The following is a 6,531-nucleotide window of genomic DNA, read 5'->3' on the forward strand; positions in this document are numbered from 1 at the left end:
TTTCCCTCCTAGCTCTGTGGCAAATAAACTTGGCGAACGCCGGTTCTTTAACACAGCTGGAGAGATCTAGAGCTGCAATATTTGTCCCTCTAAAAATAACCAGGATTGCAGTTTTTAAGTCTGTTTTCCTCCCTGCCTGCAAAATCCCCCAACTTGCCAATAACCTGCATTAGACTTCTAATGCAGGTCACTAAATTTTTATATCCTTCATCCTTGACTTTACACTGCAAGAAGTAATAGCCTGTCTCAGTTCTTGTCTGCCAGCCAGCATCCACCAGCATCAGGGCTCGCTGCTCTACAGTGAAGTCGGTAAATTTGTTCTGTGATTACAGAAGAGTTTTCATTTGTTCCATCAATTTATTTTGGGCTTTTGCTTGTGGTCCTCCAACAACAATCCATTGCGGCTATTTCTGACCACCGCAACCAACTGTGAAACTTGGGTGCTCTGCTAAATCCATTTTTGAAGTGTAGCGAGAGCATTTGTTTAGGTGTTTGAGATGCTGAGGTTTTTTTATACTAGTTGCGGAAGCTTCACATTGCTTGGGTTTGACACAGGAGGGGTTTGTCTGTGTGAGAGCACTTGCAAAGATCATTTTCAGGTAGGATGGGGGTACATGGCTGCTGCTGGTCTTTAGCTTTTGAGCAGCAGTGTGGGTGTGGGTATGGCAGGCACAGAGCACTGGAGCTCCTCAGATATTGCTCATAATTTGATACACTGAATCATCCAGGTATTTTGAATTCCAAATGGAGAGTGAGGCAGGTCAAGATATTTTCAGTGTTCTGCAGGGAGATCGGTATGGGACTAAAATTGGCTTCATTTCTTTTATTCTGTTGTTTCTGTATTTTTTCCTCATGTCACACTGTACAGTTGGTTTTTTTTCCTATTTGAGGAACTGTGCTCACTGGGCGGAGAAGAATATGAACCAGTGCAGTAAATGTGGCCAGTGTGTGAGGGTGCGTTGACCTTCAGTGCTCACGCTGTCTATGAAACCTGAGACGTGACTGAAGTGCTGCCCTAATGGATGGAACTTTCCTCCTTAGACAAATTAAAAGAGAGCTTCATCTTACCTTCCAACCCTAATCTTTGTCTTTGTTTTTTGATGCTCTTTAAGGATGGGTCAGGTCTGCCTCCTTTCTTGTTTGCGGTGATGCCAGCGCCCTGCCCTCCAGGGCAGGTTGGGAGGGTCACAGTGTGGGCACGCAGCCAGGCATCATCATACATCCCCTCTGTCATCCAACATGCTCTGCTTTTGATTTGGGAGAAGGCAGAAGCACTGAGAATTGGCAGAAGTCTTCAGGCATGTCAGCCAGGGCAGGGAAGTTGAGGCAGTATCGGAATAAATGCCTGGAGAGTGGCTTTGATCAGGTCTTTCCTAAGAGTCTGTGTGAGGAAGAGATGAGGCTCTTCTGCCGCCGGCTGATGGCTGGTGCTAGTGCAGTCCCTAAAGCTGGTTCAGGGCACACACTAAATTACCAGGTTTCTTTCACAGGCTTGTGTTCACAAGCAGTTCCTTGTTGCCGTCTGTTTCTGTGATCTGGATCTGTTTCGTATTGCCATCTGCTCTGGATCAAACCCATTTGGCCATGCTCTTTGCTGAAGGTTATATTTGCTGTCAGTGAGCGCAGATGGATGTCTGCTCTTTGAGATCGGATATTCTCATTTCTGTCTAACCTCCGAATCCCCTGCGCGGTGAGTAGATACCAGCCCCATTTTATTTCCTGAGAATCCAGGCAAGGAGCTTCAGGAACGTGCCAGAGCACTTTGGGTCGTGTGATGCAGTAACAGTGTCACTGTTCTTCTCTTCCCTTCTCAATGCACAGCATGACTGAGCAAGGTGCTTCTTTAGCTCACGCCAACGAGGAGGCTTGTCCCAGGCCACAGAGCTCTGGCAACACCTCCCAACTTGCTGGGCCCCTAAACGTGTCCAGCGTTAGTGGGCGAGTGTTAGATGCTGGTCTGGAGAGCCCCTCCCAGCAGGTGTGATGAGATGTGCTGTTTCCAAGCCAGGCGAGTCCCTCCACTTCAGGGCTTTGATCACTGTCTGATTTCCTGAAGCGCTGCTCAAACTACTTGAGCATGATCTTCTTGAAGCTCTCAGCTCTGCTGGTGCGAGACTGGCAGGCACTGAAGTGAGAAGGGGAGGCCATTTGGAAACCAGGCTGGACTAAATGATGTTGGCTAGAGTTAATAAGTGTCATCTGGCTGGGACAAGAGCCTGGGACTGTAATTGTCCCCTTTAGCCTCTGCCACGCACCGAGTGAGCACGTGAGTCTTGTGGGTCTCAAGCTGGGGTGGCAGGGTTGGATGTTCACTACACCAGCTAACAGCTGAAGTTCATCCATGCTAAAGCTTTCACCCTTCCATCCTCCTTGTGGTCGTTTGTCCCTGTAGGGTTGTTATAAGCCAGCGTACGTACGGTGACGCGTAGTCATCTTCGCCCTTTGCTGTGTGGACAGAATCTGGCTTCAGTTACGATGAAATCATCAGTCTGCCTGGGTCAAAATGCAGACCAAAGTAACCATCTATTGTTTGTATCCGTTTTCCGCTTGGAGTTGAATGTTTGATGCCTTCCCCAGATCCCAGCCTCAGCCATTCATACGTGTTCTTTGCCGCCTCCTGTTTCCTCTAAAACCTCCACTGGGAAGGCTGTGCTGCATGGCCGTGAGGAACAAGTTGCTGTGACACTGTTTTCTGGAGAGTGGAGGTGATTAGTGGATTCTGCCTGTGTTGCAATCATCCAGAAGCAAAACAGCGTGTTCCAAACTGCCGAGCATCGTGTACCCGCACAGGGTGAGGGTCTGTGAGCTGCCAGAGGCGCTGGGAGGAAAGTCCTGTGTTCTCACACGGCCGGGACCTGATGGAGCCTGGCCGTTTCTACTGGCAAAGAGAACATCCCCAAGGACCAGCAGACACCCCTGCTTCGTAAGTGTGTCTCTTCTTCAGTTAAGATAGACCTCACCTGCTTTAGCCAGAACTGGCCTCTTGGAGATGCCACTTGTCCCAGCTGTTTGCAGAGGCATATCTTGAAAACCCCCTTTAGTTCTTGCAGGATTCTGTGGACATTCTCCTTTGCAATGTCTCCCGAGGGCACTGGAATTAAAGCAGATGTGGATTGTGGCTTATTGTTCCTGCAAGCAAGGGCAGAAGCAAACTGAGTCAAGCTCACTTCACTTTCAAGAGGAACAATCTCCCTTCCTTCTACCCTCCTCCACGTGCTGCGTTGCTTTTCTGGCTTTGCATCTTGCATTGCCTCTCCGGAGACTGAGCGTGGAGGGCTGATCCTCCCGGAGGCGAGCCTCTTTCTCCACGGTGTGAGTGCCATGGCTCGACTGGGGACACCGATCCCTCACCGCAGCAAACGCTGGCCGTGGGTTTGCAGTGCGTCTGGTTGCTGACCTGGCAGTGCAGCAGTGATGCACCCACGGGAACGAGAGCGCAGGGCAGAAGGGGAGCGAGTCCTCCAGCAAAACGAGTTGCAGCAGCTGTCAGAGGAGCAAAACTGCCTGGGAGTGGCAGTGGTGGGCATGCCTGTGGCTGGAACGCTGCCCTGCTGCCAGGCCTCTGGCAGAGCGTGTGAGCCTGATAACAGCTCGGGCAGCAGTGCCGGGCTGTGGCTGAGGTCTGCCTGTCACCTGGCCTGAAGGGGAATTGGGACCTGCTGCGTTTGGTGAATCCCGCCCAGCGTTTAACTCTCTGCACAGCCCTGTTTTGACTGATACCACCGGGTTCTGCGAAGCACCTTCCTGAATTACCACTTTTTATATGTATTTTTTTATATATCCATAATTAGCGATGCTATCATCGTAATTAAAATCCTCTTGGAAGCGTTTGTGCACATTTACATTTGAATTGACACATCCAAAACTGTAGTGATAATGAAAACAGTTTAAGCAGGGTGGGGGGAGACGGCTTTTTTTAAACCCCGCTGGATATGAAAGAGAGTGTCAGCTGTCAGGGACTTGTGGAAGTTTTAATTTGCCCCCTCTGCTTCGCTTTTCTCTTTAATTTCTTAACAGCATTTTCATGGCTGGCTGCGTCTCCTGGTTTATCACAATAAACCATGTGGAGGAAGATTACAGCGGTGGAGGAACGGCGTTGTCTCCTCCTCTTTTGCCCCCAAGACTTCCCTTTTCACTGACGCACTCGTACCATTTTGAACATTATAAACCGACGTAGCCCAGGCGTATGACGGCCTGGCATGATGGTTTCTTGGCAAAATACCATCCTGATGGAGGGGAGCATTTATTTTGGGTGACTCTGGATTGAATCGAAGTGATGTGCACCTGTTTGCAATTCAAAGAACTCATCAATAGCCTGCCGTATTATTTTGGGGGGTGGTAGCGAGTGGTTGGACTCAAAATAGTGTCCTCTAGAATAGAGCCATGGGAAAAAAAGAGGCCTGATTGAGAGGGGAGTGATAAATTGGTGAAGGCTGTCAGCCATTGCAGCTTGAGAAACGTCGGGGTCAGAGGTGCAATGGATTTTGCTATTCCGGAAACAAAGCGCCGAGCAGCAATTTCGCTGCCTTTTAATTTTCTTCGTCCTCGAGTGCTGAATGTGGGAGTTGACAACAGATTGCTGTAAATAATGTAATTGGAAATCTCTGTGTTATGGAAAAGCAAATGAATGCAAATAACGAAGCTGAAGAGCGCTTGCTCTTTCTTCCTGCCAGTGGTTTGCAGCGAGCCAGAGCCGTGGTGGAGAGCCGGGACGACGTGAGCGTGGGGAGCCTGGGGGTGTGTGCTGCGGGAGGGCGACGGCAGCAACGTCCTCCCAGGGTGGCTGCGTTTGCAGCTGCCTTTCTCTTCTTTCAGCATTGCAGCCCACGAGAACCTGCTCCCCTGCCTTTCGCGGGCTGGGGGCTGAGCCAGCAATGCTGGCGTCGGCCTGGGAAGCTAAAGGTCGCTCCCTTCCTCTCACCCAGCCCATCCCGGACTGCTGCGAAGGGAGGCGGCTGCGGAACGAGCACAGCTGCTGCGTGGCAAGCAGTAGGTGGTAGAGCAAAACGTGGCTTTGCAGCCAGCATCCTTTCTAAGCATCTTGGTTTAGGGGACTTGTGGCCTCAAGACGTGAACCCTGGGGCGGGCTGCAAGTGTTTGTTACGATTCCTTCGGCTGTGATTCCGTTCCTTCATCAGCAAGTCCTAATCTTTTCTCCCTTTAGGAGCTTGTTTTAGCACTTGTATGTTCAGAGGAGAAAGAGGAGGGAGACGTCTGAGCAGTAACACGCCTTTCACCAGGGCCCGGTGACTCTGTCCCCTTTACAGACTGCACTAGTGTGCTAGATAAAAATAAACATCTGCTTCTGACCGTCTCATGCTCTAGCTCTGATGATGGCTTGATGCCACTTTAATAGGAATATTATCAGGGTTATAAAAGGCATTGAGCTCCCTCAGCTTGTCGTGGTCATGGCCGTCAAATTGGTCTGAAGTCATGAAAGAAGGAGCCTGTTGCTGAAGTAGCTCTTCTCCCCCGTGACCTCCCCCGCTTTGCTTTCGGGTAGTTGAGGTGTGAGGGGAGGCAGGACAGGAGCCTGAAGGAGGTCAGTATTTAGCGTGGATTTGGGTTGTGTTTGGCTGGGACGGTTGGAGCGTGGTGGGCCGGGGATGGCTGCCATCGCCGAACCATGGTGTGGCTGTTCTGCATGGCCACCGTGTCCTGATCTGGCGTAATGCAGATACGGTTCTTTACTCCCCTGTGTCAAGCACTCGGAGTAAGGGATGATCAATGTTACTTAAAACCGGGCTGTGGAAGAGCCTGGAAGGGGCTGGCTGTGCCTCCCGCTGATGAAATTCCATCTCCACCCAAACCCAGGCTGCCGCGGGGGCCAGATTTCGCCTTACGTGACAACGGGACTAGTGGGAGCAAAACCCTCTCCTCCTTGGAAAGAGCAGATCCTGCTGATGAACGGGACTTTTATTCTTGAAGTTATAGATCTATTAATTTAAAATCAAGCAAGAGCTTCGTTGTTGGGCGACTCCTGCAATCAATGAAACTCCCATCAACAGCAGTCAGCGGCATCGATCTGTTTGGCTGCATGGACACAAAAACTAACCTGTGTGCCCATGTGTGGCACAGAACGGGACCGGTGGTCGTTGCGGAGGGGGCGTGCGGCTGGCCCGGGGAGCAGAGGTGCTGAGTGAATACAGGGAGAGCATCTTGCTGCAGCTGTTGCAGAGCCGGTCTCAAAACCGTTCCAGTACTGCTGTAATGAGACCAAACTCTATTAGAAGCACCAATCTGAAGTGAATGTGTGTGCATAGAATCGATTTTGTACTGGTATTACTGTATCAGAGCTGGGTGTGTTATATCATTAACTCCTTCTATAACTGGACTTGCTTTGGGGTAGTGAGAAAGCCGTGGGTGACCAGCCCTTTCTTCCAGCAGGCCTTGCTGTGTCTGGTTTTATGGTGTGCCTAAATTGGAGCTCGCCTGAAGATAATAGGTCTCTTCAGTGCTTCAAATTAAATTACAGATGTTGCAAGGTCTGTTCAGAGAGTGACGGTAAGGAAGGGTTGCTTTCTCCCCGGC

At 50.4% G+C, this 6,531-nt stretch overlaps 1 protein-coding gene across 1 annotated transcript in view; it reads left to right on the forward strand.

Annotated features, from left to right (window-relative positions):
• RPH3AL (rabphilin 3A-like (without C2 domains)) overlaps window positions 1–6,531 on the forward strand; it is a gene marked incomplete at its 3' end in the record, with an annotated part of 25,133 nt that overhangs the window by 7,716 nt on the left and 10,886 nt on the right. The window lies entirely within an intron of this gene.

The sequence above is a fragment of the Buceros rhinoceros genome, unplaced genomic scaffold (assembly GCF_000710305.1).
Source record: "Buceros rhinoceros silvestris isolate BGI_N320 unplaced genomic scaffold, ASM71030v1 scaffold27126, whole genome shotgun sequence".
NCBI lineage: Eukaryota > Metazoa > Chordata > Aves > Bucerotiformes > Bucerotidae > Buceros > Buceros rhinoceros.